This window comes from Pyrus communis, chromosome 13 (assembly GCF_041283825.1).
Source record: "Pyrus communis isolate YQ-2024b chromosome 13, ASM4128382v1, whole genome shotgun sequence".
In the NCBI taxonomy this organism is placed as follows: domain Eukaryota; kingdom Viridiplantae; phylum Streptophyta; class Magnoliopsida; order Rosales; family Rosaceae; genus Pyrus; species Pyrus communis.
Window position 1 is genome coordinate 4,941,131 of NC_142577.1, and position 17,105 is coordinate 4,958,235.

Consider the following 17,105-nt stretch of genomic DNA (forward strand, 5'->3'; position numbering starts at 1 on the left):
AAATTGCAATAAAATCGACCATAAACTAGTTTTTCACATTGGAGAGATCTTCCAATGTTCAAGCGAAGGTGGGAAAAGTGAAACATCCTTACTAAATGTCTCTAAAAGATTGTAAGTTTAGTGGGAGTACAACTAAAATAAGTGTACCACTAGACTTTAGAGTTTCTCCAAGCATAAGGTTATTGGGCCTAGTGGGAGTACTACAAATGGAAATGTACCACTTGTCTGAAAACCGTCTCAAAGCTGGAATACTAGCTTACGTACAAAAGGTTGTAAGAGCGTGTTTACGTAAGGGTAATGGGAAAAAAAAAGTGGAATTAAATTCTGATTACGGATTACTTCGGTGTTTACTAAATACTAGGGAATCAATAATGTGGTGGACCCCACCTGAAACAAGGAATTCAATTCCTGAAATTGGAGGAGTGAGATTCCCTGGATAGATGAATTCCAGGAGGGTGAGGCAATCAGGAATTCATTTTGTCTTCCTTTTATGCCCTCATTCACATTATGCACAACTCCATGCATATGCCGAAGAGAAGAAACTACAATTTGAGTGAGAAAATTTAAATATTAAAGTAAATACTTAAATTTATAAAAAAAATAAAAAATAAACAAAAGCATTTTAGCGTGTCTATAAAATAAAAAAGCAATTTAATTTTTTTTCTTACTATTATATCAAATTTTATTAATAAAATATATATAAAATATTTGATTTGGGACAAAGGCATTTTAGTAATCATACTAGTTTATATTCCGATTCTACTGAATTAGTAAACAACTTTATGGAATTAGTATCATTTCTATTCTGATTCCAGAACATTTAAGTAAATAGCTTCAACAGGAATCTGATTCTGACTTCTCCTCTTCAATTCAATTCCTTCTATTTTCATTACGGTTACGTAAACACGCTATAAGTTTAGTGGGAATGTAACTAAAGGAAGTGTACCGCTAAACTACAAGTAATGTTCCTCCTTAGGGAAGTACAATCAAAGAGATTGTACTAAACCATTGTGAAAGTACAACTAAGGGAATCGTACTATTGCAATTGTGTGAGAAGAACAAAGTTCTCCCTCTTCGTCGCATTTTTTTGGCTTGAAGAAAAGGGATTTCACAAAGAAAAATATATTGTGAAAATGATGTAGTCAATAATTGAGTGACTTGTAATAAAAGTCACAAAGTATGTGACTTGAAACTTATTAAAATTATTGTGGTTTTAGAAGGTTCATATCCCACTTAGTAGTCGGACCAGTAAAGTGGCTGAAGTTTGTGGATCATTGAACTTAAGATCCCACAAAAGGCTATTAAATCTTAAAGACATTCTCCCTAGATGGTGAGAAATGTTTTTCTGCTTTGTTAAATGACTTAAGGAGATGGTATTCACAGACAAATCTTTCATTTAACAAGCGAAGTTGATATTTTCTTTCTTTGCATAAAAGAAATGGTTTTCAATGTAGATGGAAACTATGAGATGTCTTCCCAAGGTGGGGTGAGACGTGACTTATTTTTCAAGAACTAGCCTAAGTAAATAATTCTCAATCCGAAAAGAGAATCGGGTTTACACACAATTGACTTCTAGAAACGTGTCCTTATTTGGATTGACATTTGAAATCCTTCTAGTTGTTGTACTTTAAGACTTAGAACCTAAGGTGTTCTTGTCCTTCATGAGTGCTAACAATTGATGTCTCTATTGAAAAATAGATTGTCTCCATCATTGTGGTGTTAGACATAAAACATTTTGACATGCTAGAGATGTTTCAGTGAAACTGTTAGATGCTTCATACTAAAGTTAACATAAATAAGCTCTACGGTTGCCATCTAGGCTATACTGAAACTCAAAGACATCCTAGAAGAGATAAGAGTGCCTTGTGATTCTAGATCAACGCTTCCTAGAGTGCGAAATGAGGAGTAGTGTTAACCAACGTCTTAAAATCGTGCATCTAGACGATAAGAGAAATCATACGCACTCCAATTGTAAGACGGGATATATGATCTACGTGTCCGTATCTAGATAATAAGAGATAATACATGTGTCAATTGCGAGACGACATATATGACTCATTGTTTATGTTCCTACACGTACTAATTATGTAGCTGCATGTATGACACTCGTGTATGAATAAGAAATTATAAATACCATTTTAAAGGTGTTTGTATAAACTCATCAGTCCCTCGTGATAAAATGTACGCCCACTATTCACAAAGTGTTGACGCATAACTTATTAGAGAAGTGATAATTGTCCAAACCAAGCCATTTAAGAAGTAATCATAAATCACTGCTAAACTTAAGAGTAGTGAAGAAGTTCTCAATGTCCATGAAACATCATTTTGGTTCTTATATCACTATAGGGTTGTTATAAGATCCTTCGTGGGAAATGATAGTTCAAGGTGCCAGTAATTCCATGTTTACTCATGGTTGAAATATTTTCTCAATAGAGTGATGAAAATATACTTGAGCTGGGTGCTCAAGTAGAAGTTTGTGACAACACTCCTAGATATATATGCTCGTCTCGCAAGATCGTACGCCCCATATCTTGTATAAAGAGGTAAACTATAACATATGAGAATTAAATTAGCTAATTGAGATTATGCCAACATCCTATGTGAGTGAGTGGGAGATGTAAGATTTATATATATAACACAATATTAATCCGAGTGAAGTCCCGATTTAGTCCCTAAACTATCATCTTAGTGAAAATTAGGTCCCTGAATTATTTTTTTGGTAAAATACGTCCCTAAATCCATTAAAAATTGCTAATTTCCCTACTATCATATTCAAAGCTATTTTATCCAATTTTTCGTCAACTTAAGGCACTTAACACACTTTAGAGTGTAATACCGTCATTTTCTCGCCTATAAGCCCTTAACATTTCGTATAGGTTGCGAATCTAATATCTAATTGACCCTTCAAAGTTAATCTCGTACACTAATTTTTTATGGACAATTACCAATCTACCCTACAATGAATATCATATGCAAGTCACATGACTTAAATTGACGGAAAATCGATATAGTAGCTTCAAATCTAATATGAGGAAAGTAGTTAGCAGATTTTTATAATTCAATGACCTATTTTTCTGAAAAAATAGCTTAGCGGACCTTATTTTTACTCAGGTGATGGTTCAAGGACTAAATTGGCAATTCACCACATTAATCCACCCAATATATATAACACAATATTAATCCTCCCAGTATAAGGTGTGTTCTTCATGTGTTCTTTGACCCACATCGACCATTTTATTTTCTCATCCCCTACTAGCCACTATATAAAGAGGGCTCTAGAAAGGAGATGAAATTCTCTCCACTCTTCTAGTAATCTTTGTCTTGCTTAGTTTAGCCTTTAGGGTATCACTTTGACCCTAGGATTAGGAGGCTATTAAGAACTACAATGGTTTGATCCTTGCTCCTTAGCACAAGGTACATAGGTAATCTAGCTGGGCTAGATCCAACCAACTCCTTCTGGTGTCGTCCCTGTTCGTGGTTCATGCAATGGTTCATAGGAACGAGACGGCGATCCGAAATTTGTTATTTCCACTAGGTATGTTTCATATTGAATTTGTTTATCTTTAATTTATGATTTTCCGACAAGGGTTTATGGTATTTGGTGATTGGGGTTTTAGGGTTTGTCTTTTGTTGGGGAGGTTTTGTTGAGATTGTGTAATTGCCTGCTATAGAACCATGATTTTCCAGGGCCAAAGTAAAACGGATCGGGATACGTATACCTCAAAAGTCCTGTCATGGACTCAACAACTTTGTTCAGGTTGGGCTACTCAAACGGGCCAACAATGCCACCACATCCTGCATTCAGGAAAGATAAGAGAAGTCTGTCGACTTCGTTGAGATTGACCATTCTTGTTCCGGAAGACATGAAAATCTATTCCGATTGGGGCTAGGATAAGTTTCCTATATTCTTAAAGATTCCTACAATTACAATCTAGGGATTGGCTTGCGCCGCAAGTAATCATACTCCTAAAAGATAACAATATCTATCTCTAGATATCCTTTAAGATTCTCCCGGTTTAATATGAAATCCATATCCTAAAAGGTCTCTCCCCTTACTAGTATAAATGCACTCATCTAGAGTTCATCTCTAGTAAATCAATTATCGTATACCTTATTCTCTTGTCAACTGCTTGAGTCTCATATATTGCTTACTAACTTGATCATTGGAAAGCCTTTGTCCAGGTACCCCACATGTGCAAACATTGTCTTATGTGTGTTTGTTCTTTCATAGGTAGTTGAGAATGAACTCATATTCCCCCTACCAAATCACTTTACCACAATCATGTTTGCTGAAGGCAGTTCGGCTAACATTGATGCCAATAACTCCACTGTAAACAATCTAATTCCCGATGCCTCTGCCACCCCAGATGTTAGCAATCAACTCCCTAATGCCTATATGGTATATAGGCCTTGGATGAAGGCCTTGGATAAATCATATAAGTCTGTGTCAAATAAAAATAGCCAAAAGTATGTAACTGGTTGTGTTTTCACGTCATATCTTATAGGAAGATGTCTAAAATGAGTCCATATATTCTTACACTCTTTTTTACTCTCCCTTATTTGAGGGTCCATTGATCCTTCCTTGAAAGCTTCGGTGGTTATGGAATATCTCCAGTTCTGTTTCTAGATTCAGTTTTACTAGGTTAAGCTTGTTCTCCTTCTCTGCAACCTTTTTGTTTCTCTTCCTTTTGGGTCTTCCAAGTTGTTGAGTATATAGAGGGGGTTAGGATGACTTTTTAGTGACTTCTCACATAAACATTCCATTCATTAGCTAGATCAAATGGGAGTATATGTCCAGGTAACATTGTCTAGGAATAACAAGCATGTATATAGTCTTCTAGTTTATCTCTCTTGTAATTACTGGCAACAATGGCATTGTATGCCTGTGAGATCATATTTTTTACATGAACATGTTCGTTCAATCAATTAACCACATACTAGTCAACTCCTCCAGTATCTACTTGGACCATTGAGCACTACACCGACCACTCCCTATCTTTGCCTCCTCCAACTTCTTCTTAATCCTGAGGCTCAAATCTTCATTTTCCTCCATATAATGTCTTTCTTTATTTGAATTCTTTTCTTCAACATGGTATGAATGATTTGAAGCATTTATGATTGGCTTGGACATTCTATTCAATATCATAGTATTAAAGCATTCACACGGATTGTTGAACAAAATTTCACACTTGGTAAAAGTTAAAAAATGAGATTTACTCCAGTAAATGGTAGGCCTCTTCATGAACCAATCAAAGGCATCTTTGCTCAACAATTTAAGTTCCTCAATTTCTCTTTTGAAGTATGGATTTGTTCTAGTTTTGGCAATATAAAGCATCCTTCAAAGCTTTGCCCTTGAATTTGTTCTTTGTAGTTTGTATACAAATGCCGCACACAAAACTTGTGGTGACATTTAGGAAGAATCCTCTAAAATGCCAGAATTAAACCCTTTTGCTTGTTGATTTACAATCTCAACGTCATCAGCCAAAAACTCCTAAAACCAAATCCATGAATCCTTGTTCTCCGTCTCACCACTAAATAAGCTTAACTGCCGAGTCTTGTTGTTGGGATTTATCCCAACAATGCTCAATAACTAACCCCTATGTTGAGACTTTAAATGGGAGCCATCTAAACCAATTAAAGGTCTACACCCAACCTTGAATCCTTCCTTCCATGCAGCAAAACAGACACATCCTCTAGAACCTTCCTTTATTCAGTTTAATTTTTAGAGTGCTCCATGGGTTTTTCTTCTTCACTTCCTCAGTAAAATCCCATAATTTTGTGTAATGCCCAACATGTTTACCCTCAATAATCTTCAAAACAGTAGTCATTACCCTATAGCCTTTTATCTTTGAACAACCATGTTTCCATTAAGCTTCAATTGTGGCCACAAAAAATCAACGTGCCAAGTTGGATTAAGTTGGATCCTTTCCACGTATGTTTCAGTAAGACAAGACTTTCATATTCCCATTGACCCACAATCCTCACATGTGTGAAAATCAAGCAATGTTTTAATATGTATGTTGTTGGAATTACACATCTTACTGCACTTAACAAACCAAGGACATTGTTCTATGCAAGCTGCACCAATGTTGTACCTCTTATTTCATAGTGAATTTTTATTGCCTTCCTAAACTTTGCACATCCCTAAATATCAGCCTTAGTGACAATTGTGAGTTCTTCATGTCGGTCTCCTCGTTGAACTCAGGATATGGCTTATTATTGTTGTCTCTTACATCTTCATCAGAATGGACACTATGAAGGCCATTTGAATTATAGTCTGGCTCACCAACGTCTACATCAATGTCTTGTTCAAACTATATGCTGCTCGTTTTCCTCTCTATCTTGTTGATTCATTTGTGCCCTAATGCTTGCCAAAATTGCATCTTCCTATGCATCTATGTGATCATCGTCTCCATATGATTCACAGCTTGAGAAGGCACACTACCATCCTCACTAGTCCCACTAACTGGATATTCAATAAGTAGTCTACCCCTTCATGCATTAACTTGCACTAGCCTCCCTTGATCATCCTCATCTTCACTAATTTCTTGGATAACCACATCACTCATAGTAACCAGCTCAAAGGACTTAATAAACTCTAACTCTTGAGAGACATTCTTAGGGTGTTATCATCTCCATGTACACGTGAATCATCATGTGCTTTGGCACAAACTTGCACATATCAATCACATTAGGATTTACCATCAAGGGTTGGCATCTTCTTTGTTGCAACAGTAAAAATAAAAAATAAAAAAATCAACCTTGCCTCCAACATAAAAGTCATCATTGAACCCCTACCATGATACATTTTGGTAGTGAAAAGTTTGTTGGTCCCTGAAATTCATAACAAACAAACCCTAATTTAAAATGATGAAATGAGTCAACACTAAACCTTGGGAAAAACAAAGTGCAACTTTACCTGTTGATGTATATTTCCTTCCTAATGCTAGAATATATTTAGTATAATGGCACAAGCAAGGGTGTCGAATCCACAGGGACTAATTGGACCTATGTAATTACTTGTTTTGCAAGAACTCTAAGAAATGAATCAAACTAATCAAACTAGGCATATTAAGAAATGAATCAAACTAATCAAACTAGGCAGATTTGTTGTTGTAACTTGAAAGTATAAGAAAATGAAGTAAACACCAATAAATGAATCAACAATTAATACAATGAGATGGTTCCAATGGAAATGAAACTAGGGATTCGATTTCACCATTGCTCAACTAAGTCCATGTTTGTTAAGTCAGTTTGTACTCATTCATCTACCTATTTCTTGAGTTTGTTTCACTTGGACATGATCAACCATATGATGTGTGGATTTGATCAAATGTCTCTAATCATGAACCTAATTGTGATGTGCAACTTTGGTTCATAATCAAGAGTATGTAATGCACAAGAAACTTTCATAAAACTAAAGGGAATAACTCGGCAGGATGTGTGCTAAACATTCCCTTCATTCATTCACATTTCTACCAAGATTATGCATGATGTGTGTTCTAATCTTGGCTACACAACTTTGTGATTAATTCAAATGATGATCAAACATTAAAATCAACACACTAAGTCACCATTAAATCAGAGAATGAAACAAGAAATAGATGGACAAACTGAGCATTCTAACTTAATTACATGGCAAACTTTGCAAGGTTACATCGAATCCCTAGAGGAAGCTTAGTTACACTTCATGTTTACAAAGGTTTGACATAAAAATAAATAACATGAGTGAACATAGAATTAAGAAGAAGAAACCCTTGAAGCAAAACTGATGTTGAATTCCTTGAAGAATGGCCTTCGGACTTGATTCTCCAAGTGTGATGCAAGTGAACTAAATTGGTTATGGTTGAATGGTTTCTGCCCTTGGGACAGAAATGGACAGAAAATGAAGTGAAATGGGCAGAGAATGGAGGGGAAATGGAGTGGCTATATGTGTGTATAATGGACTGAATCAAGAACAAAAATGCGGAACCCTTTGAAGAGTGAAGTGAGCCTTGTTTTATAGAAAGGAATGTGGCTCCAACAATCAGATTGGATCTCAATCTGCACAAGTGAGATGGAATAGCATCAAATGAGCTGGAATTGAATGGGTTTCTGAGGTGTTGGTCGCACGGCATGGACAAGGTCTGTAAGTATGTGGTTTGTTTAATCAAAATGCATGTGCCCTTGCTGCAACAAGTGAGTGGAATCTGCAAAGGTGAATTGTTTGTACAAATTCTGGAAAGGTGAAGAAAGCACACGGCATGGAATGATGGGATGAGTGATTTTCTGGAATAAAGGATGCAAGGAATGGACATGATCTGCAGGTATGTGGTATATTTAATCAAGATGCATGTGGATTTCTGCAAAGATGAAGTGGAGAAAGGTAATGGAATGCATAATCTGACTTGCAATCACATGGGAGTGCACGGCATGATTGTGTTTGTTGGTGTCAAAATGGCTGAAATGAATTAAGTGATGGAAACGGGTGTTTTTGGCGCAAAAGGGGGATGGACAAGTAGTGGAATGCACGGCCAGATTGTGAGGAATCTGATTTGGTGCTAGAAGTGCATAAAATGATGGGATGATATGGGAACACACGGCCAAGGTTGTGACATGCATGTGAATGCATGTTTTGGTGTTGGAACACACATAGCTGACTTCAATGATTTTGCCTTGTTTAGAATCACCCAATATGGCCGAATTGCATTTCTTAACACTTTACATCTTTTCTGGAATGTTTTTACTTCATTTGCCTTCCCATTGATCCAAATTCACCCTTGGCTGCACACTAACACCAAATAATGTAAAATGCAACTAGTTTAATCCAAAACAATCACAAAGACGCCAAATAAGGAAGATATAAATGCATGCAAAATGTGACTTATCAAATACCCCCAAACCTGGTTTTTGCTAGTCCTCGAGCAAACTTAAAACTAAAACACACAAAACACAAACATCTAACTAAACCACTTTCGCTGGCTAAACGATTGCACTGAGCATGTGCAACAAGCCTTTGAACCCCTAGGTGTCCCTAGTTGGAGGAGTTGTGTCTCCTGAGGGTTTACAGTGATGACACCCACAAACATCTACAAATACTGCAAGCAATTTGGCTAATACATGCTTTAAACAAACTAATAAGAACCAATGAAGATTTTGTCATTCATTCAACTCAAAAGTTTGCCACTTCAAATAATCGTATCAATTGTAACGTATAAAGATATTTCTCCATGTCTTACAACTTCAAGGTCACCATACCCAAATGCTTAAGATAGAATTCGCCTCAACTCTACTCCTCACAGCTTCCACTCAAGTTCTCACTCAGATCTTAAGGTTTAGTCTCTCAACAACATATATGAGTGAAATTATGTAAAGGGAATCAAAATTCTCACATATGAAATCTGAAATGGAAGCACAGTTTCTGAGTAGATCTCATGAAATGAATCGAATGCTAAGAATATAGATAACACACACACTTACCATCACCCATGAATACATCCTCAATGATCAGCTAGGTCTTTCTCAAGATTGTAATGCAAGGCTTAGGGTATAGGTTATGCAAGAAGTGATATGAAATACTAGAGCTTGGGGCATACCAAGGTGTCTTTGAGGCTCTTCACTGGCATTTGTCTTCTTTTGATTTTGGCGTCCAGGCCCTATGCTTTATAATGAGGCAATTTGGAATTTGTTTCTACTTTGATCCTCTCTTATTTTTTTTTTTATTTTTTATTTTTTTTTAGAAACATTTTCAACATAGGTGCCCTCGGTACACACCACAATCTTGCTTTATAACTCAATCTGCCCTTAGTCTTCATCACATTGGTATTCCCCAAACTATAAGGTATGGCTTGTAATGGGCTAGAATGGGTAGATTATGGTGTGGGTGATGAAAGAATTAGGCTAAAGTGTTTGGCTGCAACAAGGGTGAATGGAGCACACAAATGGGTAGGATTTAAGCCTTTTAGTAGTTAAACATGCATAGCCCAACATCATCTCATTGAGTTCATTCATGAATGGTACTAAACACATGGTATCTGCAAAGGAGAATGATTCTTAGTATCCAAACAAAATAGAAGTAATGAGATCATTTAGAGTGAAATTTAAAGAAAAAGATAGGAGTAGAAACACTTTAAACCCTCTCAAAGAAGCAATTAGGCTCAAAATAACTCACTAGGGTAGTCTCCACTATTCTTCTTCCAGAATTTAAGTATGGTACCTCTATCATCATAATTCCAAGAGTTAAAGCTTTATACATGACAACAAGATGCAACACTTTTTCATAGCAACCCAATCGTTTGTTTTCAAACATAGCCCTCATATACATTCATATTAGCAAGCAAAAACACACTTAACCCAACAAAAACAAACAAACAACCCAAAAATAAACTTTCAAAAATCTTACCCAAACTAACACATAAAACAAATCCAAAACACAAACCTTCCTTACCCAAACTAACACATAAAACAAATCCAAAACACAAACCTTCCATCCTACACCCCCAAACCTAACCTAAGCATTGTCCTCGATGCTTAAAATTGTATGCAAAGTAAACAGGCAAAGAATATGGAATGGAAAAACATAAACACAAAATAAGGAAATAACACAAACCACACTAGGTTGCCTCCTAGCAAGCGCTTTATTTAATGTCTAGGCAAGACATGGTAGCTTGTTCATGGTGTTGTAAACTCAAGAAAATCTACAACTTGATACACTGGCTCCTCCTCTACTTTCTCCAAATATGGTTTCAATCACTGCCCATTGACTTTAAAAGAGGTGCCATTCTTCATGTTCTCTATCTCCACAGCTCCATGGGGAAATGTTTGCAGTACTTTGAATGGTCCCACCCACCTAGACTTCAGTTTTCCTGGAAAAAGTCTCAAACGTGAGTCATACAAAAGTACTTTCATACCTTGGTGAAACTCCTTCCTTAGGATGGCCTTGTCATGATAGAGCTTAGTCCGTTCCTTGTAGATTTTGGCATTCTCATATGCCTCATTTCTAAGTTCTTCCAACTCATTAAGTTGGAGCTTCCTTGCTATTCCAGCATCCTTGTAATCAAAGTGGAACTTCTTGATGGCCCAATATGCACGGTGTTCAAGCTCCATTGGCAAATGACAAGCTTTCCCAAACACAAGGCGATAAGGACTCATGCCAATGGGGGTCTTGTATGCTGTTCTATATGCCCATAGTGCATCATTCAACCTCAATGACCAATCCTTCCTTGTAGGACTCACAGTCTTCATCAGAATGTTCTTGATCTCCCTGTTGCTAATCTCCACTTGTCCTGAGGTTTGAGGATGGTATGGGGTTGCCACTTTGTGGTTGATGTTGTACTTCTTCATCAAGGATTCAAAAGGTTTGTTGCAGAAATGGCTGCCACCATCACTAATAATAGCTCTTGGGGTTCCAAACCTACAAAAAATCACATCTTTAAGAAAATTCAACACAACCTTATGATCATTAGTTCTTGTAGCAATGGCTTCAACCCATTTGGATACGTAATCCACTGCCACTAATATGTATAAGTAGCCAAAAGAGGATGGAAATGGTCCCATAAAATCTATTCCCCAAACATCAAAGAGCTCCACCACCAAAATGTTGTTCAATGGCATTTCATTTCTTCGACTAATGTTCCCCATTTTCTGGCACCTATCACACTTAGAACAAAAGTCAAAAGGATCTTTGAATAAAGTGGGCCAAAAGAAACCAGATTGTAAAACCTTTAGAGATGTCTTTTTGGCACCAAAATGTCCTCCACATGCCAATGTATGGCTAAATGTTAGAATGCTTTGTTGCTCACTCTCTGGGACACATCTCCTAATGATTTGATCAGGGCAATATTTAAACAAATATGGTTCGTCCCAAACGTAGTGCTTTACCATGGCCAGGAACTTCTTTCTTTCCTGAAAAGAAATGTCATTTCTCATTACACCACAAGCCAGATAATTAACAAAATCAGCATACCATGGCTCTTGTTCTTGAACAACAAGAAGTTGTTCATCTGGAAATGATTCATTTAGGGGCAAGGGTTGCCCCACTCCATGGTTTTCATTAAGCCTGGACAAATGGTCAGCCACAACATTATCACTGCCCTTCTTATCTCGAATTTCTAAGTCAAACTCTTGTAGTAAGAGTATCCATCTAATCAAGCGTGGTTTAGCATCCTTCTTTGTCATCAAATACCTAAGGGCTGCATGATCAGAAAACACAATAACTTTAGATCCCACAAGATATGACCTAAACTTTTCTAAGGCAAAAACAACAGCAAGCAACTCATTTTCAGTTGTGGAATAGTTAAGTTGAGCATCATGCAGAGTCCGGCTTGCATAGTAGATCACATGTGGAAGTTTGTTCACCCTTTGCCCTAAAACTGCACCAACAGCATAGTCAGAGGCATCACACATTAATTCAAAAGGTAACGACCAATCTGGTGCCATAATAATAGGGGCCGAGGTTAGTTCATTTTTCAAAGTATTGAATGCATCCATACAAGCCTTATCAAAATGAAATACAACATCTTTAGCTAACAGATTGCATAATGGACGAGTGATCATTGAAAAGTTCTTAATGAAACGACGATAAAAACCCGCATGGCCCAAAAAACTTCTTACTCCCTTCACAGTGGTGGGGGCTACCATATTGGTGATGACGTCAATTTTGGCTTTGTCCACCTCCATTCCTTTGCTAGAGATTACATGTCCCAACACAATTCCTTGTTTCACCATAAATTGGCACTTTTCCCAATTGAGAACCAAATTTGTTTCCTGACATCTTTGAAGTACTAACGATAGATGGTTAAGACATTCATCAAAAGAGGAACCAAACACTGAGAAGTCATCCATAAATACCTCAATGAATCTTTCTACCATGTCAGAAAAGATGGCCAACATGCATCTTTGGAATGTTGCTGGAGCATTGCAAAGTCCAAAAGGCATTCTCCTATATGCAAATGTGCCAAAGGGGCAAGTAAAGGTTGTTTTCTCTTGATCCTCCGGAGCGATTGCAATTTGATTGTAACCTGAGTAACCATCCAGAAAACAATAATGTGAGTAACCTGCCAATCTCTCAAGCATTTGATCTATGAAAGGCATAGGAAAATAATCTTTTCTAGTGCTAGAATTCAACTTCCTGTAATCGGTGCAAACACGCCAACTAGCAGTGGGCTTTGTGGGCACCAGCTCATTGTTTTCATTCCTCATCACAGTGATTCCCACCTTCTTAGGCACCACCTGAATAGCACTCACCCATTTGCTATCAGAAATGGGATATATGATCCCCACATCTAACAATTTCAACACCTCATTCCTAACAACCTCCTTCATGTGTGGATTGAGTCTTCTTTGTGGCTCACGGGTTGACTTTGCCCCTTCCTCCAAAAGAATCCTATGCATGCACATGGTAGGGCTTATTCCCTTGATATCTGCAATAGACCAACCAAAAACTGATTTGAACTCTTTTAACACCTAATTAGTTTATCTTCTTCATTTGGGGTGAGATCAGAAGCTATGATAATTGGAAGAGTTTCAAATTCAGCTAGATATGCATATTTAAGATGTGGTGGAAGTGGTTTAAGTTCAAGTTTTGGTGCCTTAACAGTGGAAGGAGTTAGGTGTGACATTGATGATTCTAAATGCTCTAAAAGAGGTGAAACATTCAAAGGATACAATGCTAATGCATCCAAGGCAGCTACTTCTTCCATGAGTGCATCTTCTTCATCAAACTCATCTTGAGATTGACTCAAAACAGTTTGTAATGGTTCATTCGATTGTGCCTGCAAGAACTTAGAGAATACAAGTGAATCAAGCACATCAATGGCATAGCAATCAAGAGATGAAGAAGGATGAGAAAGAGATTCAAACACTTTGAATTGAACTGTCTCTCCTAACACTGTCATAGTGAGGAGTCCATTTTGCACATCAATGATGGTCTTGGCGGTGGCCATGAAAGGTCTCCCAAGCAATATAGGCAACTCTCTGTCATGTATAGGGGCTTCTTCCATGTCCAACACTACAAAATCTGCAGGCAAGATTAGTTTATCAACTTGAACCAGAATATCTTCTACTATACCTCTTGGATATTTCACGGATCTGTCTGCAAGTTGTAATGAAATGGTGGTGGCTTTCAAATCTCCCAAACCTAGTTGAAGGTACACTGAATAAGGCATTAAGTTGATGCTAGCACCCAAATCAAGCATTGCCTTCTCTACTTTCTTGTCCCCTATGGTGATGTTGATAGAGAAACTTCCTGGATCCTTGAGCTTTGGTGGAAGTTTTCTTTGCAAAACTGCACTCACATTCTCAGACACCACTACCTTCTCATGTGGTCCATACTTCCTTTTGTAGCTGTTTAACTCCTTGAAGAACTTCCCATATGCTGGCATGTTCCTAATGACATCAAGCAAAGGTAAGTTAACATTCACTTTGCTTAGTATATCAAAAATTTCTTTGAATGACTTATCCTGCTTGCTCTTGGCAAGTCTTCCAGGGAATGGTATTGGTGGAGTGTATGGTTTCTCAGCCTTGTGAAGATTTGGTGCTTCAAGTGAGGAAGTAGCATGGCTTGGTTCCTCGTTTGGTTTCTCATTGTCTCCTTGAGTAACACCTGCATTCACATAATCATATTCATTAGTAACTTCATTGCCAACCCTATTATCAATAACCTTACCACTTCTAAGTGTAGTGATTGCTTTGGCTTGCTCTTGGTTCCTTTGGAGTATCACGGGTTGGCTTGGAAACTTTCCAACTTCTCTTTGGTTTAGGGCATCTGCAATCTGCCCCAATTGTGTCTCCATTTTGGTTAGAGCTGCTGAATGTTGTTGGAGAGTGCTATTGGTGGAATGTTGGAATTGCAAGGTGTTTTGGGCTAACAATTTAACCGTGTCCTCAAGGGTAGTGGCAGGTTTTGGTTGGAAGTTTTGGAATTGATTGTTGTTCTTCCATGAAAGGTTGGGATGATCTCTCCAACTTGAGTTATATGTATTGGAATACACATCATTCCTTGGCCTTTGGTTGTAAGAATTCATGAGGTTCACTTGTTCTTGAACATACTCGGGGTAAGCCTCCCTAGATGGACATTGGTGAGTAGGATGGCTTGGTATGTTGCAAATAGCACACACTTCATTAGCTTTTGGCACCATGTTGAGCACGGATTCAAGCTTCCTTTCTAGGTTAGCTACCTGCAACAAAAGCTCATGATTAGAACTTGTTTCATAGACTCCAACTTTCTTACCCCTTAAATCTTTGTGTTGAGCATTAGACCCCAACATCTCATAAATGTTATATGACTCTTGAGCATTCTTTTTCTTCAATGCTCCACCTGCTGCATTATCAATAGTTGATTGACAATTTTGGGTTAGTCCATCATAGAAAATTTGCATTTGTAAGTGAAAAGGTAACCCATGGTGTGGACATTGCAACAATAGGCCTTTAAAACGCTCCCAACACTCATTGAAAGGTTCTCCATCATCTTGTTTGAAGTTGAAGATTTGTCCCCTTAATGTGGCTGTCTTTTGAGTGGAAAAGAACTTCTCCAAGAACTTCTTAGCCACGGCATCCCATGTGGTGAGGGAACCTGGTGTTAGAGTCATCAACCAACTCTTGGCCTTATCTTTCAAGGTGTAAGGAAACACTCTCATCCTCAAATTTGCTTCACTTACTCCCTGCAAAGGTAAACCACTCACAACATTGTAAAACTCTTTAATATGAGCTAAAGGGTCTTCATTAGGTAAGCCATAAAATGAGGGAAACATATGGAAATGTGAAGATTTGAGATCATAGTTTCTAGCTTCTGTGGGCAGCAAGATGCATGAAGGTGAATTTGGTATGATTGGTTGAGCAAAGTCCTCCAAAGCTCGAAGTTCATCTTGGTTGCCCGCCATCTCTTCCTCTCTTTCCCAATTAAATTGCTCAGATCCTTTACTTGTTGAACTAGGTGAAATCCTTTCCTCTTCCTCACGGATAAAGGATGAACTTGATGGCACAAAGTTCTCCAAAGTGTGGCCCTTTAACCTTTCAATTCTTTGGCCTAACTCAACAAGTCTATTTGACATATACTACCTGAAACAAAGTAACACAAGTTTGAATGAAAATCAAGAATCTACCTAAAATGAAAAGAGCAAAGTTTAACTAGCACACAACAATGAAAAACACAAAGTTTAAATAGCAAACAAGCAATTACAAGGGACTGAAATCAGTCCCCGGCAACGGCGCCATTTTTGTTGATGTATATTTCCTTCCTAATGCTAGAATATATTTAGTATAATGGCACAAGCAAGGGTGTCGAATCCACAGGGACTAATTGGACCTATGTAATTACTTGTTTTGCAAGAACTCTAAGAAATGAATCAAACTAATCAAACTAGGCATATTAAGAAATGAATCAAACTAATCAAACTAGGCAGATTTGTTGTTGTAACTTGAAAGTATAAGAAAATGAAGTAAACACCAATAAATGAATCAACAATTAATACAATGAGATGGTTCCAATGGAAATGAAACTAGGGATTCGATTTCACCATTGCTCAACTAAGTCCATGTTTGTTAAGTCAGTTTGTACTCATTCATCTACCTATTTCTTGAGTTTGTTTCACTTGGACATGATCAACCATATGATGTGTGGATTTGATCAAATGTCTCTAATCATGAACCTAATTGTGATGTGCAACTTTGGTTCATAATCAAGAGTATGTAATGCACAAGAAACTTTCATAAAACTAAAGGGAATAACTCGGCAGGATGTGTGCTAAACATTCCCTTCATTCATTCACATATCTACCAAGATTATGCATGATGTGTGTTCTAATCTTGGCTACACAACTTTGTGATTAATTCAAATGATGATCAAACATTAAAATCAACACACTAAGTCACCATTAAATCAGAGAATGAAACAAGAAATAGATGGACAAACTGAGCATTCTAACTTAATTACATGGCAAACTTTGCAAGGTTACATCGAATCCCTAGAGGAAGCTTAGTTACACTTCATGTTTACAAAGGTTTGACATAAAAATAAATAACATGAGTGAACATAGAATTAAGAAGAAGAAACCCTTGAAGCAAAACTGATGTTGAATTCCTTGAAGAATGGCCTTCGGACTTGATTCTCCAAGTGTGATGCAAGTGAA

The 17,105-nt window shown here is 37.4% G+C and overlaps 1 non-coding gene across 1 annotated transcript; it reads left to right on the forward strand.

Moving 5' to 3' along the window:
• The first annotated feature begins 15,372 nt into the window (after nucleotides 1–15,372).
• Nucleotides 15,373–15,483, forward strand: LOC148691641 (small nucleolar RNA R71). The gene has a single exon (XR_015955381.1). It is a non-coding gene; the product is annotated as a small nucleolar RNA R71 (small nucleolar RNA).
• Nucleotides 15,484–17,105: the final 1,622 nt, after the last annotated feature.